We start from the raw sequence: 19,925 nt of genomic DNA on the forward strand, positions 1-19,925 counted from the left end.
GGGGTCTCTACAAAGTGTTTAAGAAAACTCTCCTGAACACTTTTGAGGAATTGCACCCCATCTAAACCCTTCACGCTATGATTTTCCCAGTCTATATTGGGAAAGTTGACATCCCCTACTACAACAGCCTTATTTGACCTGCAGCTGCCTGCAATCTCCCGGCACATTTGCTCTTCTAATTTCCATTGACTATTCGGGGGTCTGTAGTACACCCCCAACAAGGTGATCATCCCTTTCTTGTTCCTCAGCTCCACCCATATAGCCTCACTAGACGAACCGTCCGTAATGTCACCTCTGAACACAGCCGTGACATCCTCCTTAACCAACGATGCAACCACCCCTCCTCTTTTTTCCTCATCCCTCTTTCCTGAACCTCCTGTACCCTGAAACATTGAGCTACCAGTCCTGCCCCTCCCTTAACCAGGTTTCAGTCATGGCTACAATGTTCCAGTCGCACGTACCTATCCATGCCCTAAGCGGGACGGGCAGGGGCTCTGGGGAGAGGGTTGCGGTTCTGGTCGAGACCCTTCTTCAGACAATCACAAATACTCTCACCGACGAGAGTTCAGTTCAGTCTAAAGAAGGGTCTTTTCTCCAGAGTCGCTGCCAGAGGTGAGCGGGCCAGCAGAAGGTGCTGAGATGGCAGTCGGTTCCGTTGTCCGGTGATGGATGCCGCTCGTAGCCACGCGAGCTACTTCTCTCCCCGGCCACAATGCGGTGGATCCGCGCCCGGAGCGCCGCGGCAGCGGTGAGTGAGTGTTACTGGCATAAACCCCGACCCTCTCACACAATACACAATACACACAATACAATTTATTTGTCACTTGAACCTCATAGAGGCTCAAATGAAATGTTGTTTCTGCAGTCATACACACAAGAAAAAAAGACCCAAGACACAACCCAATTTACACAGACATCCATCACAGCGCATCTCCTCCTCGCTGTGATGGAAGGCAAAAAAACGTATCTCTCCCCTGCACTCCCCATTCCCCTCCCGATGTCAGAGTCAAAGCCCCCGGCGGGCGATGGCAATTGTCCCGCGGCCATTAACGCCGCGCCGGGTGATGCAAGGCTCTGCTCCGGGTCTTGTTGTTGGAGCCCCCGGCGGGCGTTAGCAAAGTCCCGCAGCCGTTGAAGCCGCGCCGGGCGGTGATGTAAGGCCCCGCTCCAGGTACTCCTCGACCTCCGACTCGGGCGGGTGAAGTCGCCGTTGCGGAAGCCCCGAAAAGCGGTCTCCCACCAGGGACCCACGGGCTCCCGGTGTCATTGTCCACCGGACCTGCGGTAAGCCCGGGGTCGGGTCGCAGCAGCGCGCCACCACCGCTCCACCCGCTCCGAACTCGGCCAGCTCTGCGATGGTGAATAGGTCCGCAGCTCCGCGACTGGAGCCCTAGGTCGTTTCTGCCGGAGGCCGCTCCACGTTGCAGCCCCAATGACAACGGAGACCCGACAGGGAAAAGGTCGGGTTCTCCGTGCAGGGGAAAGATTTTAAAAGTTTCCCCCCCACCCCCCCCCCCCCCTCACACACACACGCACATACCCCATCAAAAATAAATAAAAACTACATTAAAATGGGACAAAAAATAACAAAGACAGACGAACTGCAGAGGCCGCTGCGACGTGAGTCGAGACGCCCACCGGGTGCTCTCCTTCTCCTCTCCCTCTCCTTCTCCTCTCCCTCTCCACCCTCTCCTTCTCAACGCTCTTTTTCTCCTCGCAACTTTAGCCCCGGCTAGACTCCCCACACGCTGTGAAAGGAACACTCCCCCGAATTGTCATGTTACTCTCGACACGTGACTCAATCATAATTATTTATTTATATATGTCTACGAAATGTTTTCCCAATTGGGCCCCGCATATCCTAAGGCCGGCCCTGGCAAGTCCCATTTGCCCATGTTTGACAAATATCCCTCTAAAACCTTTCTTGAGTTACTAATTGTTGTTCATTTCCCAGTCTTCAGTAAGACTGTGACATCTAGTTTATATGTTGCCTTGTGTATGGAGATGGCTGAATAAGACCAATCTGGGCTCATAGGTTCTTTCCATGCAGGGGACAGAGGCATAGGGATGCGGTAGCACAGTCCTTGATTTTCGAGATTCTCTTTTCCTCTTTGCTTCCTGCATTCTAGCTTTTGCCTATGAACGAGCTCCACCTTTTATGGTGGGTGCAATAACCAGAGTGATCCAATGCTTATTGTACCCAGTGGTGTATGACAATGTTGAAACTCTTCAGTGATATTCTAAGAGTTATCAATAGTTATGGTGAACGTTGGACTCTGTGAGGCAACTTGCTCAAATTGAATATATTAACTGGGAGTACAGTATTCAGTATTCAGTATTCACTTTAATGTCATTTTAACTGAGTACTTACATACACAGAAGAAACGAAAAAATTGTTTCTCAATCAGTTCCTGTCAGTGCAGTTAATAAAAACAGAATAAATACATCTAGCTTTAAAATTAAAATAGGCCTAAAAATTGAACTAAAAACAGACATTCAGACCGAACAGTAGCTTTGCTTTGACAGGTGTCTAGCTGTCATAATATGGGCGAGGTTAGGTGTGTTGGTGTATGATGTATGGGGAGGGGACACAGTCTGTTAACCAGTTTTATTGCCTGTGGGAAGAAGCTGTGTAGCATCCTGCTGGTTTTGCAGCTGATGCTCCTGTACCTCTTCCCAGATGGCAGAATGGAGAAGATGTGGTGGGATGGATGATAGGGGTCCTTGATAATGGAGATGACTCTGCGGATGCTGCGCTTCTGATATCTCCAACAGGAAAGGGATTGGAGCACCAATGGCGTACATGTTCAGCATTTACACAGATGCAGTAGAGTTATGGTTGAAGATACTGCTGTCCAAACATGAGGGCGTCTTGATACACGAACGGTTTAAACCTGATGTCAAACCTTAAGCAAGCCCACTTAACTCATGGTATATGACTAAGGACTAACAAATGGAGGGATGGGGGGGATAATCATATGCAGGCAGAGATTAGTTTAACTTGCCATTCTGTTCAACATGGACATTGTGGGCTGAAGGGCCCGTTCCTGTGCTGCACTCTTCTCTGCTCTGTGTTTCATAAATGACAAAATTGAATCTCATTATTCCTTGAAGAACAAAGGAGATATGTGTGGAACTCTTCAAACAGCAAATCCTCATTGACCTGCTTTTACAAACACAAAACCTCTCTTTGGACCTTGCAGTGTGGTTGTCTCCAAAGATTGACAAGTCAACAGAAATAAAAAAGTATGATGGCAGAATGGCTGGTTATGTCCCCAACAACCCTTGAGAGTGGTAAACATCAGGATCATCAGTAAAACCCATTCTGCAACTTTTTATGAGGAGTTCAGCTTTTTCTCCATCAAAGAATTGTTGCAATGCTAATGGCAGAACATCCAACATTTGGACAGCTCACTGCACTGTTCACATGACAATAAACTATCTTGAATCTTGACTGATGCAGACAAGCAGGAAGATGATGGTGCAGGGGAGAGGTTTCATAAATCAAATTAGCATGAGAATTAACCAGCGTCTGGAATTAACCATGAGTAATGTACACAGTTGCAAACAAGTTTCCAAGGGAACTGTGGACAGAATTGATCAGTCAGAGAACATTCAATGGGTGGATGTCATAGTTACAGTTAAAGATTAATGGGGTGTAAGTTAAGAGTACAGAGGTCATATGAATGTACTTGACATGGTCTTTGGTCTATGGTATTTGACATTTACTCTTTGCAATAAGCTCTTACTGTATTCTCTGTAATGTTTGTATTTATATTATATTGTGTTTGCTCAGTCGTAATAAACCATACGGATTTTCAGTTTGTATTGCTCTCTAGCCTTGACTAGTTTTATGCCCATCCCTTCCCCTTGCCCCATCCACAGATGGGTTCAGGTGAAGTCATGGGTTCAGTGTAAGAGATAATGTCCACACTAATTTACTGAAGACCACAGTTCCTAACTCCATAAAACACCAAGCTGAAGAATCCAACAACTTGGAAAAATATTGTGTTTTAGACAAAAGTCGCCCATAGCAATTTAACAACTGTGATAGCATTTATTCCCAAAGGCAGATAAGGCTGGAAGATCACATAATATTTCAACACAATTTTATATCAAACAACTGATGGTGAACAATATGTTTTAATGAGTTCTGCATAAAATTTGCATCAGATTTTAATCAATCTGAATAAACACTTAGCAAGATCCAAGCCTTTCATGAAACTGGATGCGGACGCAAGAAACCTCTTTATCTTAGGCAGTCCTTCATGAATGAGGATGTCTTGCTTCCAGACCAGCCTTGTGTGGTCTGAGGTGACTGCTGAGGCCTACGCGGGAACCGTAGACACTTCCACTGAAGCTGTTTGAGAGGTAATGGGCTCTTTCCCCCACTTATGCCTTGTGGGACTTCTGTGCTCATAAAACATGGCCTCTGGGTTCTCAATGCCACTGAATGCTCCTTCTTCACTCTGAGCGATGGTGAGCCAGAGATTTCTAGGATGCAGTGGGGACTTTGAAATTTTCAAGGAGGCTCTGAGTACATCCTTTGCCCAGCTGGCAATCTTCTCCCCTGAAGGAGCCTGGGGAGCAGGACCGCACCCATATAGGACTACACCCCTACAGTTAGTTTCTGCATCCACACCAGAAATCTTCCAATCCCATGGGTAAAATATTGGACGGCATTGATAATTTTCTGTCTGACGGACGATCTGGTAATCAGCTCATATGATGCTGACGATGAGTTATGTGTTTTGGAGAAAGTTCTGAAGTACTCCCACAGTCCAAATACACCTACATACAGTTAGTGTTGTTGTATATGAGTATGATGGTAGACGCTAATGACTGAAACCCATTGAAAACAGAGTTAAAACTATCATGAAAGAATCCTCTGCTTCCTTTCGATAATGATTCATATTTATTCCATATTTTTGCCTGATCCAGTGACGGTTCAGACACTTTTGCACCAGATTTTTAAGCGAAATTGATATTGAACCGATGAACAACAGAAACAGATCAATGTCAACGGATATCCTCCTGGTTTCACTGTCATGTGATGTGAACCTAATGCAGGCTTCACATTATGACCAAGGCACTGCCATCAGCCATGTTATGAACGCTGCACTTGAATTGCCAACATCATTTGCTTTGTTTTCTCTTTAGATCATAGTGCACAATGTCCCTTGCCAAATATGATGCCAAGATAAACTTATCTCTTCAGATTGCATGTGATCCATATCCCAACCTATGCATGTGAAACAAAGAATACTGCACACAAATTGAGAAAGGATCACTAACAATTTTATTAGGCGTGAAGAAATGCCATCAGTTCTGCTGGGAACACTTTGTTTTATTTACCATTGAACACTATTGGCAATCTCGAGTCAATTGTGGCTTCCAGATTGTGAAGAGGGGGTGAATTTGGTGCCACAGCTGATTGAATATTATTAATTGAACCACTTTCCTTTCGGATCATCACACAAACTAATCTAATTTTCACACTGCAACGTGTAGCTGAGGATTTCCATGTCACAGCCACAGTAAGTCATTGACTTGTGAGATACATTACTGAACCAGGTCTAAGAACTCAGTCTGTGAGCACGAACCAACTTGTACAAATGTCCAAGTAGAGATTTACAGACATTGCACAATTTCAGGCTGGAATTGCCAAGGATGTTTAAAGTGAGGACAAGAATTCGTCAGCAGAAAGGAACATTGAAGAGTTCAGTAGGATTTTTGCTATAGTAATAATAAGGAACTGCAGATGTTGGTTTACAAAAATGACACAAAATGCTGGAATAACTCAGCGGATCAGGCAGCAACTCTGGAGAACATGAGTAGGTGACGTTTTGGGTCAGGGCCCTACTACAGACGAATGTTATCTGAAGAAAGTTCCCAAGCCGAAATGTCACCAATCTATGCTTTCCAGAGATGCTGCCTGACCTGCGGAGTTACTCCAGCACTGTGTCCTTTTCTGCATCTTTGCCTTTGCTCTAACATTTTACATGACATTACAACATCAAACATTTATTGATTCCTCTGCTCCTCCACTGGAGCAAGGGAGTAACCTGTACGTGTGCTACAAACAGCCTTAAAGAAGAAATTCCTCGTAGTTATACTTTCTTCCCCATGAATCATCAATGTGAGTGCCCATCATCTTTGATCTGGGGAGAATGTGTGGAGTTGAAGGAGAAGTTATTAGATGTGAGGAAACAAAGTGCTGGAGCAACTTAGCCAGACACGCAACTTCTCTAGAGATCATGGATACTTGATGTTTCACTTCAGGACCCGTAATCAGCATCAACCAACATCTGCAGTATTGTTTAATGTGAGAACAAGTCCAAGTAGGCGGATGGATGAGTGTGTTGGTGGAGGGGAACTATTTCTGATGTCGGCATAGAATAACCTACTATTGAAAGGTTACTGAGCAGAAGTGCATTAAGGTAGAGCTGCTGCCTCACAGCGCCAGAGATACCTGGGCTTGATCCTGACCTCGATGCTATCTGTGTGGAGTTTACATCTTCTCCCTGTGACTGCGAGGGTTTCCTCCAGGTGCTCCGATTTCCTCCCATTCCCAAATCGGAAATTTTATGTGGGTTTGCAGGTTAATAGGTCACTGTAAAATTGCTTTTATTGTGTAGAGAGTGGATGCAAAAGTGGGATAGCGTAGAACTAGTGTGAACGGGCGATCGATGGTCAGCGTGCACGTGGTAGGCTGATAGGGCCTGTTCCATGCAATACCTTTCAATCAATTAAATATAAGAGGTTGCAAGCTCCTATTTTTTATTTAAATGCAAAAATACAGCAGATTAACGAATATCAGAACTGCACTATCAGAAAATGGTAAAAGTACACAATAGAGGCCCATATATTGTATTTTTGTATATTCTAGTGATGCCATTATGAAGATAATGACTTCAGTTTTTCAGGCTGAAAGGGAGACAGTACATTGCTAAAGACATTTCTCTTCTGAAGAATCCATGAATTGGAGCCAGTGACATTCAACACATACAATATCAATCAATCCTCTTTATATCGTCATTCTGGTCATTTCAGTTGTCCTGCCAATGATATCCCTGTAAAAGATATTTAGGTGTTAATATGAAAAACCAACAGCATAAATCATCAGTTTTGGGAATTAGTTTCAGATTTCTATGTAGATGGGTAACGAATGCAAATTAAATCTAGAAAATACTGATTTCGGATCACCACCATCTCCACATCACAATTAGAAATAGATTGATTGATTGAAAGATAAAGAATGGAAACGGGCCATATGGCCCAGCGAGACAATACCGACCATCAATAACCCCTTCACACCAGTTCTATGTTATCCCACTTCCTCATCTATGCACTGCACACCGGGGACAATTTAGAGAGGCCATTAAACCCACAAACCCCCAAGCCTTTGGGACATGGGAGGAAACCAGGAGGAACCAGGAGGAACCCCATTCAGTCACAGGGAGAACATGCAAACTCCACACAGATGGCACCCAAGGTCATGATCAAACCCGGGTCTCTAGTGTTGTGAGGCAGCAGCTCTGCCAGCGGCACCACTGTGCCACTAGCCTCAACAACACCCAGATATTAAAAAGTCCATATTTTTTCAAAAACCCACTATAGAAAAAAATGTGAAAGAAAAACGTGTAAAAATGAATAAGCATTCTGCTTAAGTCTTTAGTCTATTCTTACACAGAAGAATCTGACTGCCTCAACTTACCACATGAAATGCAATGTACGTGCGATGAACACTGATCATATCAGTGATGACTGTTTAATTCCCTTTTAAGTTGGCAGAGAGAACACGGGAGGAAACACATGGTTATCAGCCAATCGTTACAGAGACTTCCCTGTAAAAGAGCAATAACACAAGATTTTACACATAAGCATTAATGGAGACAATACAGGACAGGACTAATTAAATTAATCCCTCTCGGTGTAAACATGTTGCCCCTCATATCTCCTTAAACATTCCCCCTCTCAGTTTAAATCTGTGCCCTGTAGTATGATAGTATAATCTGCAACTTCCTCCCTTCCCAGTAAGTGCACAGCCACCTATTCGATGTCACATGTAATTTCCTCTCCCTCTTATTTTTACCATTAATCTATTTATTGTGCAACTTTGGATATGGGAAAGGATCTGTAGGAGTTCACATTGATCTACAGTGGTTGAAGACAGTCTACACTTAAGTCATGCAACTCTTTACCAATTCAGATGTTGGGTCCTAAAATGTTAACCATTTCCCTTTCCACAAGCTTTGCTCAACTTGCCAAGTGATTCCAATATTCTCTGTTTTTAATTAAGATTCCTAGCATCAGTAATTAAAACATTTTTACAAATAGGTTGGTCTGAACTATGGACTTCAAATGATTCTACGTAAGCTGCCTTTGATATGATCAGGTGAAGATATCATATTTTCCTGTAACTGATAATAAATTTCATGACCATATAACATTTTATTGCTACACAACCTTCAACATCCGCATAATGACACCCATTGCTTAAGAAAGAACTGCAGATGCTGGAAATTCGAAGGTAGACAAAAATGCTGGAGAAACTCAGCGGGTGAGGCATCATCTATGAAGTGAAGGAAAATAGATGCTGCCTCACCCGCTGAGTTTCTCCAGCAGTTTTGTCTATCTAATGACATCCCTTGTAATTTTGCTGCCTATTATTATTTATGCAAATACATTGGGTATAATCTCAGCAGCATATTGAAATTTTATTACTGTTGATTAGTGTGTTAAAATTGATGAAACATTTGTTGAGTCCTATGATGTTACAATCTGAGTTTGAGTTTAGTTTTTTAATCATGTGTACCGATATACAGAGGAATCTTGGGGTCCAAGTCCACAGCTCCTTGAGATGGAGATGGAGTGGGAATGGATGCATATTGTATACTCATCTTCATCAGTAAGAGCATTATAAAGGTCAGGAAGTGATGTTGCAGCTTTATAAAATCTTAGTTAGGCCACATTTGGAGTATTCCCTGCATTTCTGATGAAAGGAAATGGAGACGGGAGAAAGCTTATTAGGATGCTGCTGGTATTACTTATAAGGAGAGGTTGAACAAACTTGGATTGTTTTCTCTGGAGTGTCGGATGCCGAGACCTGATAGAAGTTTAGAAAATTATGAAAGGCAAAGATGACGTAGACAGTGAGAATCTTTCTCTCAGAGTGGAAATGTCAAAGGCTCGGGGGCATAGCTTTAAGGTGAGTTTACATGGCGTTATTTTGCAGAGTGGAACGTGTCCGGAGGGGTGATAGTGAAAGCAGATATAATAGTGGTGTTAATACAACTTTTAGACAGACACGTGGATATGCAGCAAATGGAGAGATATGGATCACATGCAGGTAGAAGGGATTATTTGAATTTGGACTCAAATTGAGCCCAGATATCGTGCGGCAAAGGGCAAAGGGCCTGTGTTCTACATTTGACGGTAGCAAGGTGTCGAAAGGCCATCGTGGTGAACTGCCATGGAAGTCCCACAGAGACAACACTGGTTCATGTCCCATGCAACCTGACAGCCAAGGCAAATTGTACAGAACGTCCCACAGCAACCTAGAAATAATCAGAGGCAGCAAGCAGTTCATACGTTCTAGGAGCAGAATTAGGCCATTTGGCCCATCAAGTCTACTCCACCATTCAATCATGGCAGATCTATCTTTCCCTCTCAACCCCATTCTCCTGCCTTCTCCCCATAACCCCTGACTACCCTTTACTAATGAAGAATCTGTCAATCTTCGCCTTAAAAATAGCCATTGACTTGGCTTCCACAGCCATCTGTGGCAATGAATTCATTTTAATCTCCTTTCTAAAGGTACGTCCTTTTATTCTGAGAAATGGCCTTTGCTCCTAGACTCCCTCACAGGTGGAAACATCCTCTCCACATTCACTCTATCCAGGCCTTTCACTATTCGGTAAGTCTCAATGAGATATCCCCTCATCCTTCTAAACTCCAGCGAGCACAGGTCCAGTGCCTTCAAATGTTCATCATAAGTTAACCCAATTATTCCTGGAATCAATTATTTCTGGAATCAACCTCCTCTGGACCTTCTCCAATGCCAGCTTATTCTTCCTCAGATATGGGGCCCAAACCGGCTCACAAAATTCCAAATGCAGCCTGAGCAGCACCTTATAGAGCCTCAGCAATACATCCCCGTTTTTGTATTGTAGCACTCTTGAAATAAATATTAGCATTGCTTTCACCTTCCTTACTACCGATTCAACTTGCAAATGAACTTTTTGGGAATCCTGCACCAGCACTGCCAGGTCCCTTTGCACCTCTAAGTTCTGAATTCTCTCCCCATTTAGAAAATAGTCTACACCTTTATTTCTACTACCAAAATACATGACTCCACACTTTGCCTCATCTGTCACTTCTCAGCCCACTCCCCCAACCTGTCCAAGTCCTTCTGCAGAGTCCCTGCTTTCCCTACACTACCTGCCCCTCCACGTATATCTTTGTACAATCTGCAAACTTTGCCACAAAGCCTTCAATTCCCTCATCCAAATCATGTACACCGTGAAGAGTAACGGCCTCAGCTCAGACCCCTGCGGAACCGCTAGTTACTGGCAGTCAACCAGAAAAAGCCACCTTTATTGCCACTCTTTGCCTTCTGCCAACCAGCCAACTTGCTGGTTTCTTCCATCTGATACCATGGGCTCACATTTTCATTAGCAGCCTCACATGCGGCATCTTATCGACGAAGGCCTTCTGAAAATCCAGGTAAACCATCTCTTCTATTAGAAGTACTAACATCTCATACCTGATGACTTACAGTTATCGAATCTGACCAGAACTCAACACTTAGAGCTGGTTGTGTGAACGGGGCATCAGATAGTCAATGCTGAAAACAAACACCAATGCCCCCCCTGTATCATTCCTTATCAGAGTAATGCTGTTCACTCAGCGGAGCAAGGCTGCAGGGTTAGATCATACATGCCGAGATGCCCACATTAACAAAGGGATCCTGCTGGCCACAGGCTATTGGTGGTGATGGTGAGAACACCAGATTGGTGGTGACATTTAACAATCTGGGCAATGAACAATGAATTGTTTGCACAATGTGCCGTCGTGGGCTAGTTTAATATTCAGGGTCTCCAGGGTGTGGAATGGCCAAAGTTACAGAAATGAAACAAAAAGGACATCTTTACAATTATGGGACACATTTCATGATCTCAACACTTCATAAAGCACCATACAGTGAAGTACTACTGAAGTATAGTTTCACTTGCAACTTGGAAAGTGTTTTAAAGAAGAGAAGATTAAATGGAACATTTAAATGGGACTATGCTGGACAGTCTAAAACCATGCACATACTTACATACTCCCACATCATCGAAACAACTGCACAGTCCAGTGCCCCAGTTGTTTTGCCTGGCAGAGGTAGGCTGGGACATTATCACCACATTACCTGCATCGAACTGTGCCATCTTACTTCACTGGGATAAAATTAGAAATAATCGTGAGAAGTGGTTGATAGCATTTGGCTCTCTTTTGCAACAGTTAAACTTTGCTTCCAAGAGGGTTTTAGATAGAAACATAGAAAATAGGAGCAGGAGGAGGCCATTCGGCCATTCGAGCCAGCACCGCCATTCATTGTGATCATAATAATGGATGGGATTTATATAGCGCCTTTCTAATACTCAAGGCGCTTGGCCTTTCTAATACTCAAGGATCATGGCTGATCGTCCCCTATCAATAACCCGTGCCTGCCTTCTCCCCATATCCCTTGACTCCACTAGCCCCTAGAGCTCTATCTAACTCTCTAGAGCTCTATCTAACTCTCATCGGCACATGAATATGCAGAGAATGAAGAGATAAGGATCACATGCAGGTAGAGGAGATGAGTTTAACTTGGCATCATGTTCGGCACAGGCATTGTGGCTGAAAAGCCTGTTCCTGTGCTATACTTCTCTATGTTACACCAGTCTGAAGAAGGGTCTCGACCCGAAACGTTGCCTATTTCCTTCGCTTCATAGATGCTGCCTCACCCGCTGAGTTTCCCCAGCATTTTTGTCTACCTTCAATAGTTTCAATGTTCTGATAGTTAGTTCTTTACAACATAAGCATGTTAATTAAAATAAACAACACACAGTGTATAAACCCAAAGGTAACAGAATTGTTACAGAACAGGAGAGGACATTTTGCAAGAGCTCCCAAACTACTGCTCATCCCAATCCCAATCTATAACAATCACATCGAGCTGAATGTACATGGAGTCACATTCATACTGAACTGAAAATGCATCAAATCCAGATTGATCTTTCAAAGTTCTATCTATTTTTGCCAAATCATTTTTAAGTAAAGATTTTCATAACTTGGTCTTCACTAATAATTGAAATTTAAAGCACCGCACCTCTGGAAATTTAAAATAAAAGTAGAAAATGCTGGTAACATCATGTTTTGGATGGAAAACTTCACTGAAGCTAGGAGAGGGAGAAACCCCGTTAGTTTTTAAAATGGCGAGGGTGGGGAATGATGCAATCTCTCAGAATACTGGTAAGACAGAAAGTAGTAAGACTGTAATGAAACCATGTGTACAAACAATTGTGTTATGTAATACTGAATGCTGGAACAGCTTATAAGCCACATTTCTTATAGCCAAGTAGTTTTTAATTGTTGAAATGCAGTGATGGTATCACCTGTTTAAAAGCACATGATAAAATTACCATGTTTTAGTTTTGTTGTAGTTTTAGAGAGACCGTATGGAAACAGGCCTGTGTATGAAGGAACTGCAGATGCTGGTTTAAACCAAAGATAGACACAAAAAGCTGGAGTAACTCAGCGGGACAGGCAGCATCTCTGGAGAGAAGGCTTGAGTGACGTTTCGGGTCGAGACCCTCCTTCAGACTGTGCAATGGGTTTTTGATGATCAGCACCGATTCGATCAGTCTAAGGCCCGGTTTCATGCTGTTTGACTTTGACTCCTTAAGGATCTTGTAGTGGTTGAGTCAAGGCCCAATCTGTCATACACTTCAGTGAATGAATCAACAAAGCCATTGAGGTTAGTCTTCGAACACACAAATGTAAGCTTTGTATGCATACAGCAGTTTAACTACTAATGTTCAGGTAATCTTGGTTCTGTAGTCACAGATTGAAGAATTAACTGTGCAGTTAGTTCCATTACATCACTAAGTTTGATACAGGTGGGGCATAGGATTGGAATGAAAAATTCGGAAAGATTGTCAGGACAATGACACGGTTTTGCATGCCGCCAGTTCTCTTGGAGAATGGTTCTGTTATAGATCTGTTGGCGAAGATCATGGCTGCCATGTCTTCATGAAGCAAATGTAAGATATAGTCACATTTCCTCGGCAGCCAGATTTGAGGAAAGTACTTCATAGTCCCTCTGGTTGATAGAGTTAATCGCATTAATCGGATATGAATAGGTTGGTTGAAATCAGCATTCTCTCGGCAGCTATAATTTGCACTTTGTTTATTTTCTCTTTTGCATTACTGGATTTACTCAAGTGGGGTATAATTTGCCTGGATAGCATGTAAAATACGTTTTTCACTGTATGACAAAAATGAACCGATACCAGGTGTGCAGATTCATCAAAAGCAAATTGTTTTTGTCTTGTTGGGTGACCATGAATAAACTCAGGTTAAATTTAGTTTGTCACAATGAAATGGGTTAGTTGAGACAATAGGGTCAGCTAAAGTTGATGCCAGACTACAAGGTATTGAAAATACAGTTTATACTTAGAGTAGTTACTATAAGATACAAAGCTTGGATTGGATACATCCAAGGAATGTAAAATTGGAAATCGGAGATATATTGCCTATAATCATCTAATCCTTCTAAACTTGCCAGAGAATTGGAGAGTTGCGAAAGCAATGCTCTAGTTCGAACATGCATATAAAGAAAAGACTGGAAACTACAAATCAGCCTGACCTCTTGGAAAGCTGCTAAAAATAATATTTGGAGACAGTCTTGTCTTGTTCAGGCACCTATACCGATGTTTCTTTCTCCTCAAGGAGCAGTGGAGCTTCTAATCCAGACAGCTTTATGTTTGCAGGTAATTAGCGATCTCCTGATCAAACCAGTCCAAGTTCTTCATGGTGGAGAAGCTAAGTCTCTTCACTGGTGTCAAGTATTGTGGACCTTCAGGCTGTAGCTCCAGTTAGGTGGGAATCAACAGGTTGTCTGTGAAGCACTGTCCGAGAAGAGGCAACAATACGAATATCCTTGAAAGTTTCAACATTGATATTGTCGCAGCAATGGTCCTGGTGTTGCAGAAAGGGGCTACCTCACAGTGTGTTGTGCAAATACAATTTGAAAGTGACCCAGACCACGAGATGTCCCAGGTTCTCATTTAGAAACCTGGACTTCAATTGGTTTTCAAACTGGCAAAGGATCAGGAAGAACATTGGAGGGGGAGATTGCAACCTTCACGTGGTCCGCCCTGTTTCGACGAATGTAATCAACCCCGCGTTCACAAACAGAAGATCAAACAGAACAAGTTGTCCTCCAACTTTAGGCTGTGCATGCCATACACAAGAAGAAGAAAGAAGAACATTCTGAGTCTTGAATGGGTTGGGAACGGTGTGCGCAGGGTCATGGTCAGAACAATCCTACTGAACATTCATTCAAATTTTGACATAATTACAAGAATGCTGTTAAGTGAGGCAAAATATGTCCCACTCCATTTGGTTCATTTAACTCTTGAAACCATTAACTTTATTCACTTACCTTAAATTTATTTTGTTTCTTTATGATTCATTGCTTATTTCAATAGTTTTTCACAATCCTCAAATCCTTCATTACAATAAATATTTGAAATAATAGCCACCAAGTATCACTTGCTGAAGACTATTGTTGATCTTCCAATGTACCTCGCTGCAGCCCTTGCACTTATTTTTAAATCTGCATTCTCTCTGTAGCTGTAACATTATATTCTGCACTTTGTTTATTTTCTCTTTTGCTTTGCTGGATTTACACAAATGTGGTATGATTTGCCTGAATAGGATGTAAACAGATTAAAACCTACTCATCTTCGTTACAATTTTCAAAATTTCCAGCAATTATATTCTGCACTTTACAGTCCCTTCTGGTTGATGGAGTTAATCGCATTAGTCAGATACGAATAGGTTGGTTGAAATATGCATGTTTCCTGTAGCTGTAATCTGTATTCTGCACTTTGTTTATTTTCTCTTTTGCATTAACAGATTTACTCAAGTGGGGCATGATTTGCCTGGTTAGCACGTAAAATAAGTTTGTCCACTGTATGACAAAAATAAACCAATACCAGGTATGCAGATTCATCAAAAACAATGTTTTTGAATGGATGTCCATGAATAAACTCAGGGTAAATTTAGTTTGTCACAATTAAATTGGTTAGTTGAGAACAATAGGGTCAGCTAAAGTTGATACCAGAATACAAGGTTTATACTTAGTCGATAAGACACGAAGCTTGGATTGGTTATGTCTAAGGAATGTAAAATTGGAAATCGAAGATATATTGCCTATAATCTTCTAATCGTTCTAAGATTAGAGGGCAGCTTGCCAGAGAATTAGAGAGTTGGGAAAGCAACATTCTTGTTCATACAATTTTGCAAAGAAAAGACCGGACGGAAACTACAAATCAGTCTGACCTCTCTGGTGGGAAAACTGCTAGAAATAATATTTGGAGACAAAGTCTTGTCACTCAAAATATTAATAAAGGAAGCCCATGTGGATTTATTAAAAGACAGCGTTTAATTGATATTTTTGATAATGCAAAGAGAGTATTCATAAGGGCAAGGGAGACTTCCAATGAACACATGATAAAATGCAACATTGAATTATCATTATTGACATGATATAATTGTTATCACCATACAATTACAATATAAATCAACAATCTCCATGGGTGCAGCCGCCAGAAGCTGGAGGATGCCTTTATTTAAGATGGGCTGCAAAGAAACACCTGGGAACAAAGCCCAGTAAACCTTACATTTGTAGCAGGTAAGGTATCAGTGAGGATTCTGAGGGATAAGATATACATGCATTTGTAAAGCCAAGGGTTGAATATGGATAATGTGCATGGCAAATCGGATCTCACAAAGTTCATTGTTTGAAGTAACCAAGAAAGTTTATGAAACCAGGGCTGTGGATGTACTCTATATGATCTTCGGCAAGGGCTCAGATAAGGTTCCTCGTAAAGGCTGCTCTGGAAGGTTAGATCACATGTGATCCAGGGAGAGCTAGCTAGCAGGATACATTCATTGATGGTAGGAAGCTGAGGGAGGTGTTGGAGGTGGTTTATCTGACTGGAGACCTTCGACTAAAGGTGTTCAGGGTTCGGTGCTGGGCCCATTGTTGTTTGTCATCTATATCAATGATTTGGATGAGAATTTACAAGGCAGGATTACTAAGTTTGCATATGACACTAAAGAGGGTGGTATTGTTGATCGTGAAGATGGTTATCAAGAATTACAGTAGGATCTTGATCAGCTGGACAAGTGGGCCAAAGAATGACAAATGGTGTTTAATTCAGACAAATGTGAGGTGTTGCATTTTGGTAAGTTAAACCAAGGCAGGATCTTCTCAGTGAATGGTAAGGCCCCGGGGGGTGTTGTGGAACAGAGGGATCTAGGAGTACAAGTACATACTTCTCTGAAAGTGGCATCACAGGTGTATAGGTTGGTAAAGAAGGCTTTTGGCTTACTGGCCACTAACCAGGATATTGAGTATAAAGAAGACACCAACGAGGCTGCACTTGGAGTGTTATGTGCTGGTTTGGTCACCCTGCTCTGGGAGAGATGCTATTAAGCTGGAAAGAGCACATTTATGAGGATGTTAGCAGCATTTGAGGGATAGGAGAGATCTGGCAGGATAAGCCCTCATTCCTTCCAGCATAGGAGACAGAGAGGTCATCTTGTAGAGATGTATAAAATCATGAAGGGCAAAGACAGGATGAATGCACATTTTTCCCCCCAGGATAGGGGAGTCAAGAACTAGAGGGCCTAGATTTGACGTGGAAAGGAAAAGATTTAATAGGAACCCGAGGGGCGACATTTACACATGGAGGGTGCGGGGTATATGGAACAATCTGCTTGTTAAAGTAGTTTGAGTAATAACCCCCACCCCCTCTCTCTTCCCTGTGCTCTCATCCATCCTGGTGCATACATTTTACCCACTCTTCTTTTCCCCCCTTTGTAACATCTCCTATCACCAAGTTCCTTGATTCTCTTTTATCACCTCATCTCTCCCCCCCCCACCCCCCCCCTCATCTCCCTCTGGCTTTATATTTCACTCTTTTCCCCGTCTTATCTGACATCCTTTGTCTCGATTTCATCTCTAGCATTTGTCACTCTACCCATCTGCCAATCTCAAACTTTTCACCTGAATCCACCTATCACTTGCCAGACTTCGTCCTGCCCCCACCACTCTTTTCCAGCATTGCTCAAATGACTACAATCAGTCTGAAAAAGGATCCTAAGCCAAAATCACACCTATCCATTCCCTCCACAGAGGCTGCCAGACCTGCTGATTTACTCCAGCAGTTTGTCTTTTCCATCGAGGATATTGGTTAGCTTTGTGCGTGTTTTGATTAAAAAGAAATAAATGTTAATCAGACAAATTCAGAATATGAGATTAGATGGAATTATAGCACCAGTCTTATCATTTGAAAAGTTGGCGAATGAAAACTATATAAATAACAGATCATTGCAAAGCCAATAAAATGATGCCTCATTTGAATCAATAAATATACTATATCAGAGAGGTCTTGCTAGTCAACTTTCCATCAGTTTAAAACATAAACCAAATTGCTGAAGGATTCTCAGAAGGGTCCAACAGCATCTGTGGAGACAGAAGGATGGTTGACGTTTCGGGTTGAGACCCAGTATCAGGATCCGAAACATTGATTATCCCCATTACCAGAGATGCTATTTGATCCACTGAGTGCCTCCAGCAGCTTGATTGGCTCCAGATTCCAGCATCTGCAGTCTCTTGTGCCTCCATTTTAACTCTGTTTGATAAGTCAGCTGCAGCTCCATCTTCTGGCTAAAGTGATCCAAACAAGACTAAACAAAATATCGGAGCAACCTTTAGGATTCTCATTTTACAAGTATTTACGTAGTCCACTGAATTCCACCTAGAACTGCCCCAATTTTCAGAAACTATCTAAATTTTCCGACTGCACTTACTGAAACAATGAATTTAAAAAAACAATTATTACTGTGGTGCAAATTCTGGAATATCAACGGAAACTTATCCAGGTATGGGTTTTCAGAGTAAAATGGTTGAAAGAGTACAAAATGATCCTCCAAAGCACAAAGCAACACAATGTCATCTCTCAATCCCATAAGAACATAAACATTTAGTTGGATACATCTTTACATATTAAAAAAAAATCTAGGCTTCACTTTATTGCCCTTTTTCACGTTTCTGGATTCCTGTGGGTTCCAAAGATCTATTAATCTTAGTCTTTAAAACACTTCCATTCGTGACACCATTTCTCCTCATCAGAAATCAAAATGGTCAAATCCTTATTCTGAATGTATGGCTTGTAGCTCTTCATTTCTCTGCATTAACACTTTCAAGCCCATTGAAATGTATACCATTCAATTATATCATCTCTCCATTTTTCCAAACCACAAAAATCACCTGTTCAGGAACTGTAAACCTTTGATCTTACTACAAAATAGATGAAATAATAATCTTAAGAATGAAAAAAATGGGGTGGGGGGGGGAGGTCGAACATGATGAAAGGTTTACTTTTGTAGCCTCCCAACCAATTAACGTTGTTCTGGTTGAGTGATTGGCTGCCTACTTCCAGATTAAATATTTTAATATTTAAGGTCATAAAGTATTGCTTTATGTATTCAGGATACTGAGTTGGATGATCAGCCATGATCATATTGAATGGCGGTGCAGGCTCGAAGGGCCGAATGGCCTACTCCTGCACCTATTTTCTATGTTTCTATGTTTAAGTGATATAAGAGGCTATATTAAAATGTCTCTGGATAATACCACAAAAACCTCTTAAGTTTTCCCAGGTTTTACTGAATTTTAGTACTTGCACACTTGATTGTTCTATTTGAAATAGAAACTAATATAATAGTAATAAAAAGTTATCAATGGAGGGAGTTGGTTATATTTCAACTCGCCCTTTTCCAACCATCTGCCAATCAACCCCTCCACCCCCTCTTCCCATGTATCCACCTATCTCTTCCCAGGCTTCGTCTTGCCCACTTCTCTTCCAGTTTTCTTCCCTCCCCACCCCCACCTGCCAACACAGTCAGTCTGAAGAAGGGTCCCAACCCAAAACATCACCTATTCATGTTCTCCAGTGCTGCTGCTTGACCTGCTGAATTACTCAAGCCCTTTGTGGTTTTTTTGTAAACCAGAATCTGCAGTTCCTTGTGTCTCTATGTTTCCCTCACTTCATTACTTTTACATGAACAGATCAGCTGTAAATTAAAAACTACTTAGTTTCAGGATCAATAACTGTATAGTTGAGATAAAGGAAGTTGTCCACGTACCGTTTTGTACATTGAAAATAGTGCACCACATATTTGGCACTTGACTGACTTGCCTCTCAAAAACTATTGACGCTTTTGTTATTTCGAAAAGTCCAATGCACTGATAATAAATATAATCAAGGAAGACAATATCAATACCTGTTGACAGTATGTAGTTGTATGAATATAACAATTGATGCAGTTTATAGGTGGAAGCAAATCTATCTACTGAAGAAACAAAAGCAGTCCATAGAAAAAAGCGGGTAGAATATAGAGTACTAGAAATGCTGAAAGCACCAGAAACAATCAGCAAATTTAAACAGGACATTAATTAAAAACATTTGAACCAATGAGCTACATTTGCCTCAAGTTCAAAAGGCAATTCTCCACTCACCCACAGTCATCCAGCTTTCTCCAACCCCAAATAGAAACATGGACCACCTGGTACTCACTCAACTTGGTGCATCTCT

This window comes from Amblyraja radiata, chromosome 1 (assembly GCF_010909765.2).
Source record: "Amblyraja radiata isolate CabotCenter1 chromosome 1, sAmbRad1.1.pri, whole genome shotgun sequence".
NCBI classification, from domain to species: domain Eukaryota; kingdom Metazoa; phylum Chordata; class Chondrichthyes; order Rajiformes; family Rajidae; genus Amblyraja; species Amblyraja radiata.